We start from the raw sequence: 8,741 nt of genomic DNA on the forward strand, positions 1-8,741 counted from the left end.
CTTGGTCCATATGTTTCTGTCTGGGTCTGCGACAGTCTTTGTTTTGTTGCTTCTTTGTTGTTTGGACGTAATAATTAATGATGTAATTACTTAATTAATCAGATGCCTTTCTCATAAAGCGCAGGGATAATAATTAATAACAAACGTGGAGCTTTGTTTTTTGGTCATAACAGACGTGGAGCTTGAGGATGGGCAAAAGGCCAGTAGTGAAAGATGTTTCTTGCCTTCAAATCTTCTGTCCCCAATCCTCTGTCTCCTTTCCTGTTACCTAATCAATCTTTGACACGTGGTCTGCCACCTAAGACAACTAACAGCAATCTAACTTCGTTTAGTTTTTGGTTTTTAGTTCGAAAAAAAAAATTACGAAAGACGGACTGCATCTCTCATATTCTCCTCCTTCCCATCCCATCCCATCCCATCCTATCTCTCCCTCTCTCTCTCAGATTCATATGGAACTCTACCTGTATACAACCAACAACTTGAAGAACAAACCATGTGAATCCCTGACCTCTAAAGTAATTATGCTTAACATCTGCTCAGGGATGAAAATCATGGCAGATCTAGACAAGCTGTTATTTCAATTTCTAGATTTCTTTGCCTCTCATGGCTGAGTTCTTTGAACTTTGCTACGAAGACTACATAAATTCTTTCGACTTCGTCAACATGAACCCATAATCCAAACAAGAACCCAGATTTTATACAACTCCATTAGCAAAATGAAATCAAAGCGACCAAAAGATATAAAAGTAGAGCGATCCACTTCTAGAACAATCGCAAGGAAGAGAACCCAGATGAAGATTCAATCCCTTCCGTTGCCAAAATTGAATTTGAACCACAATCAAAATCTCCAACTTAAGAAGTAAATCAGATTGCTCATCCAAAAAGAGATCAGAAAAGTGACGGTGGCCGAATTAAATCGAACGCAAAACAAAAATCTGCCTAATTTTCTTTTCTAGTAAGTAATGCTGTGTGAATTCGACTTGGAGAGAGAAGTCTCAAGCTGGAATTGCATTATGCATTTCCTTTCGGTATAATTAGATTTTTTTTTTTAAATTTTGTTTAGAGTTAACAGAGTTAGATGACTGTTAAAATAAAATGATACAGGTCAACATGTTAATGGAGGGACAAGAAAGGAGATAAAAAAATGGGCATGGCTTCAAATCTTCTGCTAGATTGAGTTGATTAATTAACACGATCCATGCTTGATGTCACGGTTGATACCACTGTCGAATGGTACGTACCCATCTGTTCGACATCTTCTGCTTTTGTACGACTTGATCGAAATCAAAACGAACAAAGTTCAAGAAATAATGTAATCAGGTCGATCGTGTAACTTTTTAATTTGCAGAACCAGATCATGAATCCATTATTTTGATCTTGATTCTTGACTAGTACTAGTGGTTTAATTTGTATCGCCTGACTATATAAATAAATTTCAAGCTGGTACCCCCTGAAGATCAAAATCAAATGTGAGCTAGATCGCTCATGAACGGAGACCAAGACCTAATCATCATGCACGCGTAAACTGAGGGGTAAGTCTCTGGTTGGCTCCTAATTTACCCAATCGATTGCTACTTATATGTCCAAACAGTCCTTTCTAATCTTCATCAATAATGAATTATATACAAGCAAGCTGAGCGTTTTTAAAGTTATTTAATTGTGGCAGAACGAATTTTGTGACACCTGCAGCAGGAACATGATAAGTATTGTCTCATATGAGGACAAAATGTTTTGGATAACTGAGCGATCCAAGCTAATTAGGTAGGAGCAACAAATTCTTTTTCTTTCTTTTGGATCAATAATTAATCAAACAAGTACCTGAAAGATAAGGTTGATATATGAATGTACTTGCATATATTATTTAGACAACTACAAATGACTAACAGATAACATTTCTTTTGACACAAAAGTCCACAACTTTTTTCCTTATACAATTAAGCACACACCCTATTCTCTTTTATCCTTTTACAATTTTACACAGTATCAGCTAATGTTTTTACTTTAAAAGCTTTAACACAGTATCAGCCTAAGGACTAGCCTTCAAAATGCCACAAATTCGCCTAACGACTTCCTGTCTAAACGGCTACTAACAGGGCAGAGTCACTGCTGCCTTAGTATGATTTGGAATCAGTTTCTAAAGGAAAAAACATAATAACTGCTACTGCTACTACGTAAACAACTGCAGAAACAAACAAAATATTTTTGTGACAGTGTACTGGGCACAAGCTGAATTTATTTATTCAAACATAAATACAGATACAGAACTCAAAGCCTCACTCTTGGGTAAACAGCTTAAAGCTGTTTAACTACTCATAACTGATTACAAATACTTAGTTGGAATAAGATGCACACTGCATCAGTTACCTTATAGAAAGACTGCTACTATCACACTGCTACTATGGCTTTCTTGAGAGAATATGATTCTGCTCAATTTTATGATGGTGGGTATTTTTTTTTGATGAAATTTTTCGATGCCTTCCTACTGAAACTAAAGCTCCTTATATAGGGAGCGGAACTCAAACCGGAATTCAAAACATAAAAATGTACAACACAACTCTATTATTTTCTGCTCTCGTGGGTGCTCCTGATGATGGAGGTCGGTTGGCGAAAAGCAGATTCTCTTAGGTGAAATGTTTTTCACCTTGTCTTTTTCTGAAAAGCAAAAGCATCTTTAGGAAAAGCCAAAGCTACTTTCGGTGTTTTTTACACCTGTTGCTTCACATGTTTTCATCTGTTTCAGAATTGTGGCCTAGGACAAGAGAGTTGTCATCCATCCTAGCTTTAACTTCATTGTCTTCTACGTCTGTATCTGCATACATCTTGTAGTGGTTGTTGTTTTCAAGCTTCTGGATCCACTGCAAGCATGCCAACGTAGAATCAACCTCTTTTCTTTTGAGGGACATGAAAATGTCACTACTGATTACATTAGGGTGATCGTAAGCAGTGATTAAAATTTTCTCTCCTGCTGTCAGGAATGTATTTTCTTTATCTTATTCGATGATCTTTTGGATATAGTCAAGAGACATGGCCTTCATCCAAGGGATGCTTGAGTTTGGTTGGCCATTATATCCCACACATGCAGGCTGTAGATACCTTCCTTGGATAATCCTCACATAATGATATGGGGAAATATATTCAACTTCACAATTTCTGTTCTGAATCCATTATGGAGGAGTTGATCTGAATTTCAACCTGAGGATACAGTCGTTTTTTCTAACATTTTTGACTGTATTGACTATGATGGGGGTAAGCCTTTGAGATCATCATTGGTCTTAGTCCAAAGATTATGGACAAAACCGTTTTCAACAAGCCAAAGCTTGTGTTTTTGAGGATGTTCACTCTGAACATTGACCACATACCTCCCAACGTAAGGTCCAGGGACGATGAAGAGAGTTGGAGAGGAGAAGTCAGAATTATGACTTCCAATGAGATTATGAAAGTCAAACCAATCTGGTTCTATTAGTGCTAAAACAAGAACTCTAGCACTTTCAAGATCTTCAAGATACTGAATTCTTTCTTTTTGGACAGCACTCTGCTGTGTATTTTCATGAAATTCTTCAAACTGTGGTCTAGCGTTTTCATGAAGTTCTTCAGCTAGTGCAAACAGAGCTGGGAACATGATTCCACTATTTCTTTCCTGAAAAGCAAATAAGAGGTTATCTAAAATTGCCTTCTGGTGGTATGCTAGCCTCCTGCCAGTTCTGAACACAGGATCAACAAAGGTTTTTAGTTCATAATTAAAAACATTTATAACTCCAGTTGGAGTTGATTTGCTTTATGGCAAAGCAACAGCCTTCAACGGTCTTGATGAGCCTTTACCGTCTGCCGTTTGACACGGGCTAGCCAATCCTTTACCCTGGGATTGATCAGTTGTGGCTAGTCATTTTGGACCTAGCAGGAATCTTTTGAGGATTTTTTCTTTGGGATCCTCAGCAGTTTCATGTTCTTTCCCAGTTCTTCTGTTTATGGGATTGCGACCTTCGTCGTCATCTCTTTGGCTAAACATTGCTATTTCTCTGGTTAGGGCGTCTGGAAGATAGTTATTGTTTCTTGCAATTAATTCAACATTATAATCATATTGGTTAAGAAATAATTGCCAGTTTGCTAATCTTCCTCTATCAGCAGCTTTATCAAGTTTAAAATTTTTAAAGTTCTTTACTCTAGCACAATCGGTGCGGACAGTAAAGGGTTTTCCAAGAAAACTGACTTGACTCATAAACTCTCGCAAGCGTACGAATCGTTGTCAAGTAAGGGAAGTATTTGAACCTTGATTATCGTACCTCGGGGATTAGGCGTTGGACCTAACCGAGGTAATTGGCGGTAGAGTAACTCAAAAGCATACAATGAAAAATGAAAATAAAATAAAGTAAAATAATATTCACAAGGCACCAAGCCTCGGCAATGCTCGGCTTAGCTCACACTAAGCCTAATCAAAGCCACTAACTTGTAGCTCAAATGAGTTATGCACAATGGAAGGTAGAATTTTGTTTGAGAGTTTTGAATAGAGAATTAACTAAATTAAATGCAAACAAAAATAAAAGCAAACAACTAATTATCAAGCAAGAAATTAATTTTGGATTTTCAAATTAATGGGAACATGGGAGTGTCGGGTGATTCACACTAACTCTCTTGCAAATATCGATGCCAATTTCACAAATGCATGCATTTCCTATATGTGTTAAGTCCCGTATTTAGTACCGGTCAATGCTACTAAACCAATTATCCTTTCGGTGTATCGATTATGCCGGTTAGGGCCACAATCAACTCTCTAACTTAGGCATTACGCCGGTTAAGGCCGCAATATCTAAAATTAGAGGCCTAGAGTGCAAGATAATAGAGACCCAAGCAAGCCTAACTACAATTAAGATAGCTAATGGTTACCACACTTAAATCCTAGATGCAACAAGACCAATAAGTTGTCAATTTATCAATCTATTCATCACAATTGCCCACAACATAATTTCAAAGGGTGACAAAGCCTAGAAACATGCTTCTAAGGACCAATAAATTCGGATTTAAAGCATACACAATGGAAATTGCATTTATTAAAATTAAAGCATCAATATTTATACAAGATGAGTTAGGGCTTCACAACCCTAACTCCCAAAATTGAACTACTCACTCATAATTAAAACAAGATTTAACATCAAAACCATGTACAATTAAAATAGATGAGAAGAGAGAGGATAAGCTTTGCCTAATTTCAACAATGCTAGAAAGCAAAGAAAACTAAGCTAGCTTGAATCCTCCTAACTACCCAAGATGAAATTAAGGTCTTGATGATCTTCCTTGATGAAATTTGAGAAGAGCCCAATAATTTAATATGGAAGAGTGAGTGAAAATGGAAGAGAGAAAATGGGAAGGAATGATAACAATGGAAAGATAAGGTGCACGTGATAAGAGAAAGGAAGAGAGGAAGGGAGAGAAAAAGAAATATAAAAGAACAAAAAGAAGAAAGGAGTGAGGAAGAAGGGAAAAGGAAAGGGTCTTTCTAAATGTACCCAGCAAATTTCTTAACACACCCAGCAACTAATTTATTTTAAATATTTTTATATATTTCTAGCTAACTTCCCCATAATACCCTCATCCTTGTACCCAGCAAATTTGGGTGTTCTTCAGAAAAACACACCCAACTCATTTATTAACACCAATCTCGCAATCTCACAATCATGATCTCCAAGGTTAGTTGGCTAGGGCGAGTGGTTTAGTGAATTTTGCCATCAATTACTACGACCCTTTCTTTGATCCATCGTTTTTTGTTGGGTGACAATTCTTATTGGTAGAAGGAAACTATTCAAGTACGATCATGGATATTAATCTATGAAACTTTACATATTTATGATGTTGTGTGTACTGTTGAGTTTGCAATGTTAATATTATTTCTGTTTGCTGATCAAAACCTTTGTTATCCATCTCCCATAACACATGAACTCTGGCCTTTACTCATAAGAGGAGTGTAAGACCATATTCACAAGCTTTCTTGAATATGGAGTATAATCATGTCGCATTTCAGTATGTGTTGAATACTAGACCCAAATCACTGAATGAAGTTGTTGTACACCATGGGTTTGCTTCGGTTGGGTATGCAGATCTGAAAGCTTTATTTTCTTTGCTGGGTAGTGAAGGTGAGGGCATTTTGGGGAAGGTAATTGCTATATATAAATAGTATTTAGAATAAATTAATTGCTGGGTGTATTAAGAGATTTGCTGGGTACATTTAGAAAGACCCTAGGAAATGGGATGTGCTGACGTCATCATGACGTCAGCATGGTTCAGATTTTTTTTTTTTTTCTTTTCTTTTCCTTTTCTCTTTTACTTTATTTTGCTTTCTCTCTTCTTTTTTTATTTTTCTTCTCGCTTCTCTTCTCTTCTCTACGCACTTCCACACATTCTATCGGAGGCAATTGAATCTCGCTCTCTTGATGCTTTGACTACGGTTGACCCGCATCGGCTATTTTGTCTTTTTGTCAGAAACTCCAAATTGCTCCATTTTTGCACAACTTCTTCCGAAATTCACAGCTCCACTTATTTACTACAAAATAAATAAAAATGAATTAATTACATAATAATTGACTTGAGGATTAACTTAATTCTAGTGTTTTAGATACAATTACATGCATAGAAATGTGTGTAATAAAAAACCTAGAGAATTTAAAATTGTTTTCTTGATAGCCAAATTTCTTTTTCTCCTGTAGGATAATTTTGTTTTGCAGGACTGAACTTGCCACTACAGAATTTGCATATCTTTTCAATGTTAGTTCCAGGCGTTTTCGCCAGAACAACACCAGCGCAGTAATTATCACTAGCATCTGTTTGGAGAATGATTTCATCATTTTCCTCTGGTTGTTGGAGAGGAGAGAGATTTTTGCAGAGAGCTTTTATCTTCTTCACAATTTTTTCATCATCTTCTGTGAAGTTCCATTTTCTCTTGGAACTTGTTTTAGGAGATAACATTGCTGTTAGTCCTGAGATTTTGGGAATGAAATCTCTCCCATAATTAATGACTCCTACGAATCTCTCTAGACTCTTGGCATCAGGAATTCGGTTGGGAACTTCTAGATTTTCTCAAGGATGTGGGGTTGGAGTTTTATCACTCTATTCTTGATGTTTATTCCTAGGAAATCAACTTCATCTAAGATAAAGAAGATTTTCTTTTCTCTTAAGATGATTCCATGCTAAACTATCAGCTTTACAACCTCATAGAGGTGTTTCATGTGTTCTTCTCTGTTTTTGGAGAAGACAAGAATGTCATCTATGTAGACGACGCAAAATTCAGCAATTTGTTTGAAGATGTCATCCATATTTTTTTGGAAGATTGAAGGGGCTTGTTTTAGGCTAAAGGGCATTACTAACCATTCGTAATGACCTTGTGGTGTTACAAATGCAGTGAGAGGAACACTTTCTGGATGCATCTTGACTTGCCAAAAACCCGACTTTGCATCGAAGTTTGAAAAGACTTTAGCTCCTCTGAGCTGGTTGATCAGTACTCGTACTTGAGCAATTTGATAACTGTCTTTAACGGTCTTCTTATTGACATCTCTGTAGTCAATTACCATTCTAGCTTTTCCACTAATATTTTCTGCATGATTTTTCACGTAGAATGCTGGAGCATGATGAGGGTTTGTAGATGGTTGAATTAATCTCTTGTTCCGGAGATCTTCGATATCATTTCTGAATTATTTTTTATCTTCCTCTTTGTACTGAGGAATGGCTTTGACATGACAGATAGCATTCATATCATGTAATCTTAATTCACAAACCACTGGGTCTTTTTCCCAAAATTTCTGAGGGTCGACATCTATATTTTGTTCAAGCAATTTCTTGATTTTATCAAGAGTACGAATTTTCTGAGACTCAAGCTTATTCTGGAAGTGCTTGAGGTTATGCTCATGGATGAAACTATCTTTTTCTTCTTCTTCAGAAGATTCTTCAACAAGTAATTCTTCTTGTTGTTTGATTTGGAGTATTGGTTCAAATTTGGGCTTGTAGGGGTTAAGATCACCACTATTCTGTTGCGATCTCTGATACTGAGTAGTAAAGTGTGGACCTACTACACTTTTTGCTTGTGTGAGTCGGTCTGCCCAGAACACTCTGTCTCCTTTTCTGAAGCCTATTGCTTATTCATCTTGAATAAATCTCTGTTGGAGAATAAAATCATTTCCCAACAAGAAATCTGATCCTTGGCCTTCTGATTGCCAAAGGGTATGGATGATAAATGTTCCTCCACCAATAGTGATATGAACATTTTTAGCTACCTTTTTCATGACTAGGTGGCTTCCATCAAATTGGACACCAGTAGCTATTCTTTTAGTATCTTCTTTCCAGAGTTCATCTGGAATTGCAAATCTTTTTGCAACTGTAAATCTTGATCCATTATCTACAAATGCATGTAGATGATATTTCTTGTGATCAGGGAATTTTAATCCAATCTCTATGTTGTTGCTGTATCTACTAGTAGAGACGATCTTTGATTGTTGAAGCTCATTTTCTTGAGCTTGTTCCTGTGATATGAATGGTTTACATTCTTCTGGAACACTTTCTGGTGGTTCAACCAGTTCTATTTCTTCATCGATTTTTTCTTCCTTTATTGCTGAGGAAGACGGTTCCATAATTTCTTGGAACAAGGCTTCTACCTTTTTCTCTTTTTGTTCAGAGAAATATTCTTCATATTCTTGTTCTACCAATTGGCTGATAAGGCCATTCTTGGTTTTTCTTCTTACTTCAGCTATGTTAATGCTCAA

This window comes from Rosa rugosa, chromosome 2, assembly GCF_958449725.1.
Source record: "Rosa rugosa chromosome 2, drRosRugo1.1, whole genome shotgun sequence".
Taxonomy (NCBI): domain Eukaryota; kingdom Viridiplantae; phylum Streptophyta; class Magnoliopsida; order Rosales; family Rosaceae; genus Rosa; species Rosa rugosa.